Here is a 15384-nt window from a genome sequence, read left to right on the forward strand (position 1 = left end):
ATGGCCTGAGCAGAAGGCAGATGCTCAACCGAGTGAGCCACCCAGGTGCCCCTATCTTTAACTTTTATACTTTGCATTTCAATTCCACTTTGAAAGCAACTAGTAAATAGCAAGACTTTTAGGAATAGTCTTGCAATAATAGAAATTAGAAATACCCATCTTTCAGGAGAACGTTAAGTGGAAAAAGCAAATTGTAGGGACATATAGCAATAATCATGTGTTTTTATGTGTATTTTAAAAGTGCACACAGAGACTACATATTGCTCTTGAATATAAAAAAGTCAAATGAATGGCCTGGAGATGAACACACCAGGTTCCTGAGTGTCGTTGCTTCTGGGGAATCAGGAAGAGGCTGGGACTCAGGGTCAGGAAGAGCTGCGATGTTACTGAAAATCTTTCCTTCTCGTGACTTGAAAGCTAATGTGACAAAATAGTAACTCTCCATTCTGGATGGTTGGAATACAGCTCTATGTTTTATTATTTATTTTTATTATTTTTTTTTTAGTTTTCTTTGTTGTTATTGTTGTTGTTGTTTCTTTAATAATTCTATTTAGAAAAAAGATTTCCCCGAGAGCTCAGCGGCAGGAAAGCGCTAGCTCGAGGCAGTGATTTTAAGGACTTTCAGGGGCCGGTAACTTTACATGGGGCATCTTTCTGAATCACTGCTTAGGAAAGAGCCGTGAAGACAAACACAAGCATCCTGTGGAATGCTGTTGGACTGAGCGACAGCAACTCGGATGGTTCTCATTGGTGCTCTTGTAAAACAATCCACATCCTGGGGCGCCTGGGTGGCACAGCGGTTAAGCGTCTGCCTTCGGCTCAGGGCGTGATCCCGATGTTATGGGATCGAGCCCCACGTCAGGCTCTTCCACCATGAGCCTGCTTCTTCCTCTCCCACTCCCCCTGCTTGTGGTTCCCTCTCTCGCTGGCTGTCTCTATCTCTGTCAAATAAATAAATAAAATCTTTAAAAAAAAAAAAACAAAAAACAATCCACATCCTATCAAACAGCAGGTCTTTCCAGCGAGCCAAGTGAATTTCCAGCCTTCTAGTTTATCTCCGTAATTTTATCAAGTCAGTGGGGAACACAAAAGCAAACCCTTCAGAATCATGTCACAGGGATGGCTTGTTGCTACAACAAGAGGTCGGTGTGGTCGTCTCCGTGGGCAGCGGACGCCAGGTAGCGCCAGCCTCCCCAGAACAAGGGCGTCTGTCTTCCTACCGCCTCCAAAGGCCATAGCGGCACTCTGTCTACACAATGGCATCCACCATAACACTTCCTTAGCAACCCGTTTCACACCCTAACTTTGAAATCATCCGCTATTTTGGCAACAGGATGAATATTTGCTGGTCATGAACTTTTAAAAGGTCATCGGCTGAAAACAAGCCTGTTTCCTTTGACTCACCCCCTCCTCTATTCGTGAAACCTACCCACCACGCTGCAGGCAAAACCTAATTTGTTGAGGAAAAAAAGAACACACTTTCTGCATTTTAAAAATGGGAATGCAAACCTTTATTTGAGGGATATTAGAAAAAAATGTCCTAGTGTTGATTGCCCACATTTTAGGACTCTACTGCTGATCAGCAGAAAGAATAAATCACTGAAAGCAAATCATTCTGTTGAAACGATTTTAAACTTTTGTGATTTATCTTTTCATGCCAATTATTAAAGTATACTTGTAAATCTCACAGTTTGCAAAAATGCAACAGTAATTAACACTTACCTTTAAATTAATATTAGAATTTAAGACTTATACTTAATTTTCAGCAAGAAAAAAATGACCAATGATTGTATAACTTCCAGAAAGGTGCTGTTTCATATTCTTTTCTTCCTTCCTTCCCTTTCCTTTTCCTTTCCTTTCTTCACCCTCCCCTCCCCTTTCTTCTTTCCTCCTCCCCCTCCTCTCCTCTCGTTTTTTTTTTTTTTTTTTTTTTTTTTTAAGTAGGCTCCACGCTCAACAAAGAGCCCAACCCAGGTCCTGAACCCACAACCCTGAGATCAAGACCTAAGCTGAGACCGAGAGTCAGACCCCCAGCCAACTGAGCCACCCGGGCACCCCAGGATTCTTTCACATTCTTGCAATACTCATTTGGTAACAAATTTAATCAGCTTCCACACTGCCAAAGTCTTCAAACAATTTTACCAGGTATATTTGAGAAGAAATAGGAGAAATTTGCTCAAAGTATTGAGCTACTTTTCTTAATTATTTTCAAAACATCCTATGTGATGAGAAAAAAAAATACCAAAACTGTTTCTTGTCAAAGATTTTTAGCTGGGAAATTTACACTAATTAAAATAAACTTATTTTTAGATTGATCCTTGTTAATTTTATTAACCAAGTAGTTTTTTCTTACTATGTATATGTATAACACACATTTAAATTTTTCTAAAGTATAAAAAGGCTACAAAAATAAAAAAACTTAATGGGGCGCCTAGTGGCCAACTGGGTGGCTCAGTTGGTGAAGCGTCTGCCTTCTGCTCAGGTCATGATCCCAAGGTCCTGGCATTGAGTCCTGCATCGGGCTCCCCACTCAGTGGGGAGCCTGTTTCTCCCTTTCTCTCTGCAGCTCCCCCTGCTTATGTTCTCTCTCTCTAATAAATAAATAAAATATTTTTTAAAAAATAAGAAAACCTGAGAACTCCTGTAAAATGTCTGTCTGCTAGTAAATTACAGCAATGTCCAAATAGACCCAAGAAGTTCAGAAGTTGAGGGGTGCCTGGCTGGTTCAGTCAGAAAAGCATGTGACTCTTGACCTTGGGGTCGTGAGTTCAAGCCCTATGTTGGGTGCAGACATTATTTAAATGAGTAAAACTTAAAAAAAAAAAAAAGGAAGTTCAGAAGTTGATAAAATTGTGGGTCATTTTTGCACATTTCCATGAAAGCATACTACTGCAGTAAAACACAGCAGGCAAATGAATGTTTTATAAATAACTGTTTTCACTCTAACCTTTCATTTTTCTGGAGTGTGCATTTATTTGAGGTGGCATCAAGGGAGCACAGAGAAAGGTCATGGGTTTCAGGGGATGCCGTGCACTGGGTTTTCTCCTGAGGCAGAAGGCTCCTATAGCTGGGGTTTTCCTGGTTTTCCCAGGGGAGAATACAGCCAGGATCTCATCTTTGCAATTGGCGGCCGTCTGTTTCTAGGAAGGATGGACGGGGATTCTGAGCTACCCTAAGCAAGCTGGTGAAGCCGGGGGGACTTTCCACTGGACAGAGCCACGGGCTCTCCTGCTCCCTCCGTGGAGAAAGTGTCAGATGTGTGAAACTACTCTGAAGCCAATGAGATAAGATGGAGTGGGTTACCACCTCCCCCCAGGGCATTTACAACTCAGTTTTGTTATGTATCATTTAATACACACAAGAGAACATAGGTGTGAAACACAGAGCTCGGTTACAAAGCAGAATGCTAACCCAGCTGCCGAAAACCAATCCTCAGCACAGGAGAGGACGGGAATGTTTGCAGGGTCGACGCAGCGTCCCCTGCTCCTCCGGCCTCCCTGCCTCCTTCCTGCCAGAGTACCTCAGGTTCCTAAATTCGTATTATTACCTCCTTAAAAAAGTCAGTGACAGGAAAGTTTCACCACATATGCATGTATCTCTTGAACGCTACGGTGTTTAGCTCCGCTTGGTTCGGGGTCTAAAGAAAAAATGTCACCATACGGAAAGCGATCTTTTGCAATATGCTTGTTTTCACTCAGAATCGTGTTTCTAGCATCCCTCCACGTTACAGCACGTAGAAGATGCGGCCCTTTCCGCTCCATGTAACGTTTTGTGAACAGTTTTCACTCAGCCGTGCTTCTGCTGATCAACTGCCGGGCTGTCTCCAAATCTGCTCGGGTGCAGGTGCTGGGGTTTCTTGAATGCACACGCCCAGCAGGCAGGTGTGCCCCGCCATATGGATGAGCCACTTTTGGACGAGCGTCGAACTGTTCTCCAGAGCTCACGGCCAAGTGACGTTCCCACCAGAAATGTATCAGATTTTCCACTGATCCATATCCTTGCCAATACTGGAAAATCTTTGTCTAATTAGCAGATATAAAGCACATCTCATTCACATTTGTTTGATTACTGATGAGGCTGAGCCTCTTTTTCTGTTTTTATTGGTCATTTGGGTTTCTTCTATGAATCTCTTGATTTTATCTTTCACCCGTCAATTGGATTGTCAATTCTTAAAATTGATTTTAAGAGTCCTTTGTATACTCTCGATACTAATCTTCTGTGGATTGCTGGTGTTGCAAGTGTCTTGTCCCAACGTGTGTCTTGCACCTTCTCTTCCAGGCCATCTTCAGGGAGTACATGTTCCCAGTTCTAATGTAGCCAAGCCTTATTTACACTTTCTTTTGTGGGTAATGCTTTTAGTTTTTGTGGAAAATAGCCTTCCCTTCCCAGAGTCAGAAAGATACTTTCATATCTTTTTGAAGTTTTAAAATTTTTCCTTTCACATGTAACCCTTAAACCATCAGGAATTCATGGTGTGAGGGTGTGAGGTAAGGATTGGGTTTTTACTTTTCCCCCATCCATAACAAAGTTCCCAAACCATCTCTTAAATGGCTTCTCCTTTTTCAAGTGATATGCAAGGATCCTTTTCACTGTAACAGGAAAAGACGTCATGTTTGGCTCACAACAACAAAGAAATTCTGTAGTGATGAGTGTGTGTGTGTGTGTGTGTGTGTGTGTAAATAAAGGTCATTTTTTCAGGGTAAAGGGGAACTCCTCTTATTCCCAAAGTCACATCATTTTAGCAGTTTCTTACTAGATCTCCTTCAAGTCAAGTGCTAAGTGTGGTATTTCTTTTTGATTGCAGTAGTACACTGACTCAATTAATTCCTTTCCCAACAACTATACTGTAACGGTAAAAGAGTCACAGGATTTGCTTTCTAAATATTGCTTGGCTGCTGGGGATGGTGGCTATGAAGTTAATTCATTTTATTTTTTTGTTTGCATTTTCTCGAGCTTACTGTACAGATGCTGACATCAGGTAAGCTGGCAGACAAAACTCTGGGCCCCTAGCCGACCTGAGCTCATGTTCAATCATCAGGGTGCAGTCTGGGCACAGAGCCCACAGGTGTCCCTTTCACCCCCTGCCTCCTGCCTCCCCACCTTCCCATGCGGCCGCAGCAAGCTCCTTTACTAAGAAAGGAGCATTTGCTACCCTGCAATTCACTGCTGCCTCTCCACTCCACAGGCACATTCACAGAGCACCTGCTGTGTGCCATGCCCTGCTGGTCTCCTCGAGGACACAAAGCTTAATGAAGCTGTTTTCTGCTGCCTTCACTCCTATAACCTCCTCTTCTAGAACTGACATCACTGATTCTCACCACCCCTCTCCCACCCTCGCCAGCACAGTGGGACACGCCCCCCAGTGCCCTGCCTATTCTCCAGCCACCTCCAGGATGAGGTCAGGGCCTCCCCTGGAGTTTTCCACTCTGCCCTTCTTATTGACGACTTCCTGACCCTCAGCATCATTTCACTCACTCACTGATGAGTCAACACTCCAGCAGTGAATCACTGATTTTTCACAACTCATAGGACCTTCATCTTGATAATCCAATTATACAGCCTTGGAGGACTTTATAAGCACCTGGGCCAGCACCAAGCCCAGCACTCAGAACTTGGCACATTCTTGATTCACCTGCTTCCTATGGTGTCATGCCTACCAAACCTGCCCTTGCGTTCCATCGACAAATAGATGTATTTTAAGTGATGGTGACACACCACCGAATAAGATGCACGTCTTGTCCGCGAGGGGCTCAGAGGTGAGTGGGGTGCCTGGGAACATGGATGGGGAATTATGGACAATCTGGTGATGGCCGAGACAGAGAAACAGATAAAGTGACTGCTATCCATAAGTCATTGTACGTGGTCTTGGGTAAAGATCAATTCAAAGTCTAAGTTGACAAAGATGAAACCTACAATCAATACAAGAGTAGTAGAAAGGGCACTGCTTTTAAGTCCTGAGAGTTTCCACTTCCAGGTAAGGAGGAACAAACACAACTCCCCTTTTCTCTTTTGCTAAATGCAGTTATAAAACATGGACAGACTGAATGGAGAAACTATTTGAGGACTCTGAACATTATACCATAGCAGGTGCATTGGGAGAAAAGACCAGGATTTGAAGTACCTCTGAAGAGGCGGTGAGCTTACCCTTTCCCCCACCTGTATTCCCTATTTGAATACAACACACTAGATACCTAGACGAAAGTATCTGATGCCTGGTACGTGATGAGTTTCACAGAGGGAGCACCAGGATCCCCTCGCTCTTGCTACGGGGTGGGAAAGCCTAACACGCAGGGAGACTGTGGCGATGACATTGCTTTTTTCTCCTCTCTGTTCCCCATGCCCCAGACCCCCGGTGATCTAATGGTGTTAGTGGTGGTGGCAGCAGAGTTACAAGGCATTGAGAGCCCCCAGGAGTCAAAACTCTGAAGGCTGAGATTTCCCCTGCAATCAGTATAGTCGTGATCCCATGAGAGGGGGCAAACTTCCCCTGCCCTTTTCTCTCTTCATCCCTTCACTGCTTGGCCCACCTGAGAAGCAATGTGCAGGATACAATCCAAAATTACTCGGCACGCAAAACCCAGCAAAATCTCAATTTGCACGCAAAAAGATGGCCAACCAACGCCAAAGCAGGAATGACACAGATATCGCTATTCAAAGATGTCAGATGATCCAGAGAGACATCTGTTACACAGTGGTAACAGAGGATCTGGAAGACCAGAGGGAATTTTTAATTTACCCTGTACAAGAGGTTCCACACTGGCTGGAATACATTTCCTTCCTCGGGACAGATGCCCATTCTTGACTCGAGTCTGAATGTTCTATTGTCTTTTCCATCCTCTCCCCATATTCCATTACTCCCTTCTCAGGTTATTCACATCTGTACATCTAAGCAGTGCAAGTCTGCATTCAAGTGAAGTGCCTTGAGTTCTCCTAAGAAAACTAAAATTTAACAGATAGTAAAAATAACCATGTCTAGTAATTTTTTTTTGCCTGAACATTTGGCATGAAAATGCAATAAAATACAGTAGTCTTTAATATTCAAAAAGGCCAGTCACTTTTTTTCAAAATGTAATTGAAAATTTTCATGCTTAATGAATCCCAATATGTAAAATAATTAATAGAGATGCTGAATCTGGTAAAATGGCAAAAATGAGTTTATAACAATTATCTCCATGACAAACCAAAATGAGTATATCATACAAGAACAGTTAATCAATCTCTAACGTGATTAGTTTGTAATGCTGTGCTTTCCGGGTGATACATCAAAGCCTGTGTTATTAAAACAAGAATACATGTAAAAGCAGTAAAGGAAAATGATAAAGTAAAGAAGCATAGTCATATAGATGACTGGCAAATGCCCCATCGGACCTTGGATTCCCAGGACTACTGAAAGTAAACTTGAGAGCTACTTGGCAATTTGGGTGTTTAACAACACCATGCTAAAAGAAAACATTATCTATGAGAATTTATTTGGACCATTTTTGTGCTCTTTCTAGTTACCAAATCCTCACAATGAATAACTATTGAGATCATATTGTGTGCAAAGTACAGCGCTGGGCTTCGTCTTCCTGATGGTTGGATTTGCCTGAAGTCTTGGACTCTCTTCTCTTGTACTTAACATAATTTCTCACTGTGACTGTGTCTATACTCAGCGTTTGTCTCATGATTGTTTAACTTTCTTTCTTTCTCTTTCTTTCTTTCATTCGTTCATTCGTTCTTTCTTTCTTTCTTTCAGAGAGAATGGAGAGGAGGGGCAGACGGAGAGAGAGAGAGAATCTTAAGAAGGCTCCACACCCAGTGCAGAGCCTGACGTGGGGTATGGTCTCACAACCCTGAGATCATGACCTGAGCTGAAATCAAGAGTCAGCTATGCTTAACCAACTGAGCCACCCAGGGGCCCTGATTGTTTAATTTTCTGTATCCATTTGGCATCTGACCACTGGCTGGTTCAACTCTAGTTTAAGTTTGCTATTCCTTATTTGGTACATTCAGCCTGAATTCTGGGTGTTGATAAATGAACCAAAGGGCAAAGAGATATAAAGGCAAGAAATGATATCCATTCAGGGACTGATGTGGTAGAAGAAATAAAGTATACACACACTAACCATCCCATTATGGTGAGAGCCTGTGGTTGGCGGAATAATACCTCTCTGCCAAGATGGCCATGTTTTAATCTCTGGAACCTATGAATGTTTCTTTCCTTGCTACAGGAAATGTGAAGATGTGATTAAGTTAAGGACCTTGATACGGGGAGATTATGATGGATTATCCAGGTGGGTCCAATGTAATCACAAGACTCCTCAAAAGTGAAAGGTGATGTCAGAAAAGGATACAGAGGGAGATTCGATTCCAGAAGAGGAGGTCAGGGTGATTTTATGGAGGGAAGACCCGACAGGACATCTCTGGCTTTGAAGATGAAGGAGCCACAAGACAAGGAACACTAGTGGTCTTTAGAAACTCAAAAAGCCAAGGAAACCAATTTTCCTCCAGAGGCTCTAGAAGGAACACAACCCACTAACGCCCTAATTTTAACCCAGTAACATTAATGTGTTGGACTTTTAATCCACAAAACTGTAAGATAATATATGTGTGTTGTCTTAGACCACTGAATTTTTGGTTATATGTTACATCAGCCATAAAAAAAATAATAGAATGCCCCAAATATTAAGGGCAGAAAAGTTCAGATAGGGGAGAATGACTCCAGATTATGGAGCGAAGGTAGTTGATTTGTTGCCTAACCTAAATTTAATCCAAAATTTCTTTTTTTTTTAATCTGAAAGTTCTAATTAAAGTATGTTCACCTTGAATTCTTTAAATCAAAGTTTCTTAATAATTCAAAATCTAATCACAAAGTTAGCATATAGCTCAGTAAAAGGACTAAGTCATGTGAATTGCTGACAAGTTAATTGTCCTCTGGGATTTTACTGTCATCCTCCTCATGAATTTGATTTATTGCTTCGGCAAAATCATATTACTAATTTAAGACTGCCTCACAGGCATTGCCATAGACATCCCACCTTACTTCAATTTATAGAAATTTATTTGGCCCTCCTAACTGAAAATCACTCTATAACCCAGTCAGAGGGTCCAAAGCATGGCCAAGGTATAGGAAATCTGATTAAGTGTATTACAAGCTGCCTAAAAAAGGTTGAGCCCAAGGGCAGATCCGATGTGTAGAAGTGTTGCACTCCAAGTTGGAGATCAATATGGTTTCCCTATTTTTCACTTGACCTTCAGAGATGAACACTGGACTCAATTATCCAACCCTCCCTTGACATTTCCTGTGGAACTTGGACTTCTGCTAACCCAATTCATCATATTTCCCCTGGGTCCACATATAACGCAGTATCCATCATAAATGAATTTCGAAACTAACACGCCTATTCAGAAGAACATCAAGAACTGCATCTTGCTGTGTGCCCAGTGACGCACTTACTGGTTCAACAGACCAGCTCTTGCAGATGCGTCGTGACTTAACTGACACACATCATGTGGAACAGGAAATCACACTCTCACATTCCAAAAGTCAAGTTCAATTTCTTTGTAGGGATTACGCACAATTCTTGAAATGCTCTTGAATACAAAGAGAAGAAGAAAATGATCCATACAAGTACAGACTTTTATGCTGTTTTCATACCACTGCAGCTCTGTAACACTAACTTTGTAGCATTCTCCGATGTTTCACACATAATTTCTTGCCTTATAAATTAATCAGTATATGACTTACATACTCTACAAAAGTATGTAGTCCTCCAAGGCAGTGACCACTTTACAGCTGCCTGGTGATCTGAAATCATGTTTGAAATATTTTATTCAGTTAGCATTGTTTGTTGAGTTGATGCTCTGACTGAAACCCATTACTGAAGAGATTAAAGTCATCAAAGAAAAGGTCTTATCCCATTGGTCCAGCTGCACGTACCCAGGGAGCTGTTACAGAATATAGTGGAAATTACTGGCACAGCCATAATTTTAGTCATGATTTCTTAATATATGTCTCATTAGCCTTGGATGCATCCTCTTTAAAGGTTGGGACCAGGTCTTTTAGGTTTTTATCCTCCACCACAGCACGTAGCATGCCTCACTTTTACTCATCCACACCATTTCTACAGAATGAATAAACAAAGTAAAAAACAGAAATGTATGCATTCAAAAGGAGGCCACTTCCTCAGGATGAGGATTTAGTAGTTTGGTGATTCTGTTTCAAGCATAGTTTCTAGAGTACCGATGGGCATGGATCACAGAAGAGAAGATTCTTTTCAAGAAGGAATGTTTCTTTCCCAGAAGCACAGAAGGAAATAAACTGTGGTAGGATTTTTGGTTTAGAGAAATCTCACATTCAGAACTAAAAAGAATGCATGCTGTACAAAGCCTTGGCTGGCTGTAGATAGGCCAAGTATCTACCTGAGGACACAAAGGTGGAGAGCCAGGCAGGATGGAAAAACCCATCTAGCTCAACCCCATTTATGTTAGAACAGAGGTAACTGGAGTAAAGGAGGTTAAATGACTTGCAATTTCAAACTGCTAGTTAACGTAAATGCCAGGAGCAGCCCAGGTTGGATGATATGAGATGGGTGGACTGGTGTCAGGAGAAAGTGAGAAGAGGCCATGCAAGTGGGCAGGTGTGTCTTCATTTGACTTGTAATGCTCCATTCCAGTGTTCAGTAAAACTCTGTCTATTGGCCCTCTTGGCTATTTATCAAGAACCTACCTTGAATGTCCATCTTCTTGGAATTTACCTTCTCCTTTCTACTTTTCTACATTAACTTCGTGCTTGATCACTTACTAGTCTTTCTTTTGACAAGTAAATCCTTTCTTTTTGTTTCTAATTTTAGCCCTCTCCACAAAGGAAAGGAAGTTAGGACAATTGAAGACATTTAAATAATTCAAACTTCAAACTTTGAATACGATAGAATATAAAATAACAGACAAAACCACTCATATTGTTCTTATTTTTAATGTATACAATAGCAAGTAATGCCAAATCACTTACTTAAATGTGCATTTGAAAATCACCATTCAAACAGCAATCTGCTCAAATGTCTCCAATAATTTTGTTATTATTTTGCTCTCTCCCATATAGGCAACATTAGCTGGCTAGAGGGCAGGGATAACAGCTGATAACAGGGAAAGCCAGAGGCATTGGGACAAGGTAGATTAAGTTTGAGGTGGGAAACTGTGTAGAGAGAAGCTAGGATGAAGACAAGTAAAGGGAACTGCTAGGATAAGATTGCCTTCCTCAGTCAGGTCCCATTAACAACGGATCAAACAAGATAAGGCAGAGCTGGGCTGAGACTTTTCAGTACCAGGGAGAGTTCCTGGTGGACTGGTAACTGTGGGGAAGACCTTAAGTGAATGTGACCTTTTACCCCCAAAAGTCTCAAAGGCCCTCTTCCATTACAACGAGTCCTAATGCCAAAAGAGGGAAGAGAGATTATCATCCAAACATCAAAATTTAAAACTTGGTGGGAGAATTCAGCCTTCTTGTAAACTTTAAAGAGACTAATTCCTTCATCTCTGCCTTAACTTTCATAAGTTACATGGCATTGGACAATTTATGCAAGTGTGAGACCCCAGTCTCCTAATCTGTAGAGTGGGCACATGATACTTGCTTCCTAGGGTTACCGTGAGAATGGAGGGAGGTTATTTACATTGAATGCCTACCACACTGTTGACCATATATTTGCTCCTCAGTAAACAGTAATAATCACTCTCCCTCTCCCTCTCCCTCCCTTCCTCTTTCTCTTTGCCATCCACTTCTTTTTCTAATTCAGAGGTAGAAATTCTGATAAAGCAGAGACTTTAAAATTAGCTTGCTCTTTGGTTCAATGTTAACATCTAGTTGATAAAACAAGTGTATATTCTAACTCAAGAGACTTCTTGACTAGTATCATAAATACCATCACAAAGACAACTAGACTTAATTTAAAAAGTCTCAGTAAGTTAAAAAAGCATCATTGTCATTGTTATGCCTTTATTTATTAAACCAAATTCTCATCTGCTTGGCATTACCAAAATTAAACAGCCTCTAAATCCATCGCCTATAAGAAAATAATCCTTTGTCAAATTTCTGCACATTGTAAAAGAGATTCATTTTATTTTATTTATTTATTTTAAAGATTTTATTTATTTATTCGACAGAGATAGAGACAGCCAGCGAGAGGGAACACAAGCAGGGGGAGTGGGAGAGGAAGAAGCAGGCTCATAGCAGAAGAGCCTGATGTGGGACTCGATCCCATAACGACGAGATCACGCCCTGAGCCGAAGGCAGACGCTTAACCGCTGTGCCACCCAGGAGCCTCAAAGAAGATTCATTTTAAATGAAAATACTTCAAACATCTTTCAAGATGTTTGAGGTCTACTTATTAGAGGAAGAAAAAGAGAATTAAGAATGAAGCAAGACTTCTGGTCAGTGCTTCCCAAATACAGCTGCAATTAGCATCACCTGAGGGATTTCCAAAATACATATGCTAACACACCTATACACCTCCAGAGCTGATATTCTGGCACGGCGATCACGATGCGCAAACCATCTGGAAGCCACACATAGAGCTAAGGATAAGCACCTGTTCTCAAAACTGCTTCAGTAACTTTAACTAGTGGTCACCATATTCCTCATACGAAGGGCATTCCTCAACATTCACAATGAGTTGCAACCTCCTACGATACAGACCTGAAAGATATTCCAGAATAATGGTTTAGCCAAGTAACCAATGTACTGAGAATTTGCTACATGGAAGGAAGTAATTTAAGATATAATCCCAGGGGCGCCTCGGTGGCACAGCGGTTAAGCGTCTGCCTTCGGCTCAGGGCGTGATCCCGGAGTTATGGGATCGAGCCCCACATCAGGCTCCTCCGCTATGAGCCTGCTTCTTCCTCTCCCACTTCCCCTGCTTGTGTTCCCTCTCTCACTGGCTGTCTCTATCTCTGTCGAATAAATAAATAAAAAAAAAAAAGACATAATCCCGGACCCTAAGATAGTGCACATCTAGTTGCCAAGATAATTCCACGTGTCATTAAGTCTGAGTTGTGTAGTGAACTCTGTGGTGGTCCCCAGGGGTTCCCAGGAGGATGGCCCCAGGTGGGCAGAGATCTTTACCATGAGGGGCGACTGCACTTCCAAACCCTGGACTCTGGGGGAAAAGAATAATCGTGAAATCCAAGCCCAGTGTCTGTGCACAGCAGTGTCATTTTCCAAAACATGACTAATTCATTCTGAAGATAAACACTGAATCAAGTGAGCGTCCAAGTAATTTAAATTCGTGTGTAAAGAATAAAGAAGCATTTTTCCCTCATATAAAGAAGACTTATTTTCCATGTGATTGTTTATCTTCCAGCAGCTTTTATTTAAAAAAAATGAGGGCTACGAACCTCACCCGTAGCACTTACAATTTTTGTTCCCGGACAGCCTATGGGCCAATAATGGGTTTCTCTTCATCAGAAAAAAGAGACAGAGGAACGCTTCTATGTCTGACCTTAGAAGACCCAGACAACTCCAAATGGAAGTGCCTAGTGAGTCATCAAAGCTTGGTTACAAAACTGGACATCTATAGATGTCTTTCTTTTTGAATACTTTTGATATCTGCTAATATTTCTTTATTTTAAACTAGGTCCCTCATTTCACATCTTCACATATAATAATAATGATGAGAATATTAGTAATTCTTCCAAAGCTTGAATTAGTATATACTCACATTTTCTTGCTTCATCTTAGAAAATGTGTCTGAGTAATTAAATACATTATTCCTTCTGCAAATTAGTCTGAATGGATATATTTAATTAAATGAATAAGGCCTTAGAATTGATGTCATAAAAAATACAAACACGAATAAAACATAAGCTGTATCCTAAAGAAGTAAGATAAGATTTAATAAATGCCCCCAACAGAAGTATCGGCAAAATGCTATGACCAGTAACGTACTGATAAAGAGCCATTAAGACTCATATGAAAACAAGAGAGTTTCTAAAGCTAAAAGACCCAAACGGTTTTGAGTGTTAATAAATATTAAATTAAATTAAAACGAAAGAAAATGAAACAATAATGTATGCCAGCACTAAGAACTGAAGACTGGGGACGACTGATGATGGCATTCCAGCCGAAATGTGAGCCTGACCTGCCCAAGTAAGGTGCCCTCAACCCATCTCTGCGCCCCAGGCTAGCAGGGTACAGAGGAAATGCTTCGAAATTACCAAAAACAAGAAGAAACGAAATCATCGAAGATAAAGAGAGGGGCATCCTGTTTACCGTTTCTCCATGACACTGGAAGTTGGAAAACCTCCAGGATGATAGAAGAGTAGCTCTCCGCACTGGTACGCGGGGTTGTGCAGAATTACACAGCACTCCTCAGATGGCTCCATCATAACTGTAAGTCCCCAGCAAAGCTCATTTCCAGTTCCCTATCTCCAGCCACTGTTACTGTCACTCTTCAGTCATCTAAACCCAGTCAATAAAAGCTGTTGCATGCACACGGCGCACCAGGTGACTTGCAGACGTGCGGCTCCGAGACGTGTGTGTGCCTCAGAAGACGCGCTGAGCCCTCCCCTCCACCTCAGTCAGGGTCCTGCTCTACACCCAGGGAGTAAATATGCTACAAGTCATTCAGCACTCCTGACCAAGCAGTTGCAAATTTTGAATCTGTCTACTTAAGGTGCACAGAGAAGCAAATGAGAGACCACCTCTGCCCTCCTCAGGAAGTGATCAACTTACAGACATCCACCCAAGATGGCCATTTATATGTGTGTGTATCAGTTATGTGACCTATCTTCACTAAGATGGAAAAATACCCTTGCTTTATTAACAGAAAATGCAGGTATGGCTGCATGGACTACTCCACTTTTGGTAGGAACATAAAACATATATACTATGATACCATGTGTCCACATATATAACATGTGGAAGGAAATATAGTAAAATGTTGGATTGGCTAGATTAATTTTTTTCTAAGTCCTTTTCTGACATTTTTGGAATGACTGTGATTATATGCATATCATGCAATCAGAAAAAGAGCTATTTGTTTTATTTTGAAGAGCAGAAAAATTAGAATACCCAATTTAATGTATAACTTAACAATCATACTTTGCTTGGCCGATCGAATGTTACATATTCCTTTTTGGAATGTGCCTCTTTCCTAAGCTTTCAGAGTATATTTTATCCGACAGTTCTCAAATTCATATCCTTGTGGGGCTTAAACTCTTCCCTCATATTTGAAGAAATAATTCAGGAAGATTGCTGACTGATTCTAGAGGAAATAACTCAGTTTGGGGAATTAACATAAAGATGGTTATTTAAACACTATATTTAAAAATTTTAATCTCTAATTTAAACTGTCATTTACACGCAATGATCATTCTAGGTCTGAGATGCACATAGAGTCACTCCGTATTCAG

The sequence above is a fragment of the Ailuropoda melanoleuca genome, chromosome 10 (assembly GCF_002007445.2).
Source record: "Ailuropoda melanoleuca isolate Jingjing chromosome 10, ASM200744v2, whole genome shotgun sequence".
Classification (NCBI taxonomy): Eukaryota; Metazoa; Chordata; class Mammalia; order Carnivora; family Ursidae; genus Ailuropoda; species Ailuropoda melanoleuca.